This window comes from Dipodomys spectabilis, unplaced genomic scaffold (assembly GCF_019054845.1).
Source record: "Dipodomys spectabilis isolate Male_0828 unplaced genomic scaffold, ASM1905484v1 ptg000009l, whole genome shotgun sequence".
NCBI classification, from domain to species: domain Eukaryota; kingdom Metazoa; phylum Chordata; class Mammalia; order Rodentia; family Heteromyidae; genus Dipodomys; species Dipodomys spectabilis.
This window is the reverse complement of record NW_024870686.1, coordinates 9923162-9924070: the sequence shown is the minus strand read 5'-3', so window position 1 is coordinate 9924070 and position 909 is coordinate 9923162. Positions and strand designations below refer to the sequence as shown.

Below are 909 nucleotides of genomic sequence, written 5' to 3'. Positions count from 1 at the left end.
TTTTCTGCTTATGTGGTGCTGAGGAATCGAACCCAGGGCCTCATGCATGCAAGGCAAGCACTCTACCACTGAGACACCTTCCCAGCCCAAGTCCTTATTTTTAAATAGAAGAAAAGGTATTTAAAGTTTTCTTCACAGTGGTTCCTTCATTTCTTTGGTTAAGCTAATTCCTAGGTAATTTTTTTTTGGGGGGGGAGGTGGGTATTACCACAGGAGTTGCTTTCCTTATTTCAGCCATGCTTTTCTCGTTATTGACATACAGAAAAGCCACTGTTTTTTTTTTTTAATTTTCTCTTCATCAGTGTATTTTTACTGTCAAGATGATATACATTGAGGTTACAGTTACATATAAGTAAGGTAGTAAGTACATTTCTTTCAAGCAGAAAAGGTCAGATAAGTTGATGTTAGGGAAATGAACCCTAAGATATGTATTCAAATGATGTTTTTTTCTTTCTTTTTTATTTTTTATTTATTTTTTAATTTTATTTTATTACACTATAGGAAAGGCGAGTGGCAGCTACAGGTATTGTGCACACCTGAGCTGTCAAAGTCTCTCCAAGTTGTTCTTGCATGCAGTTGGAGATCTGTTTTTTTCTTTCATGGGATTGTTTCTAACACATTTATAAGATTATTTCTTTGTTGCTTTGTATGTCCCTCCCCCACAGTATAACCCCTGCTTTCACTGTATTTGATGCCTGTATAATTCATGGAGGGGAAGGGATAAACCAAAACGTTTAAATAGGGATACAGGTGGACCCATTGCAACAATGAGATGTACAAGTCCTTATGTTGAAAAGGAACTTTACAACTTTGGTGTGGGGGTGGGGGAGGAAGCTGGGAAGGGATGGGAAGGGGAAACAAAGAAGGAGGCTACAATGCTTGCTAAGAAATGTACTCATTATCCTGCCC

The 909-nt window shown here is 38.0% G+C and overlaps 1 non-coding gene across 1 annotated transcript; it reads right to left on the bottom strand.

Annotated features, from left to right (window-relative positions):
- Positions 1–493: 493 nt before the first annotated feature.
- Positions 494–610, bottom strand: LOC122127888. Its single transcript, XR_006151321.1, has one exon. It is a non-coding gene; the product is annotated as a small nucleolar RNA SNORA44 (small nucleolar RNA).
- Positions 611–909: the final 299 nt, after the last annotated feature.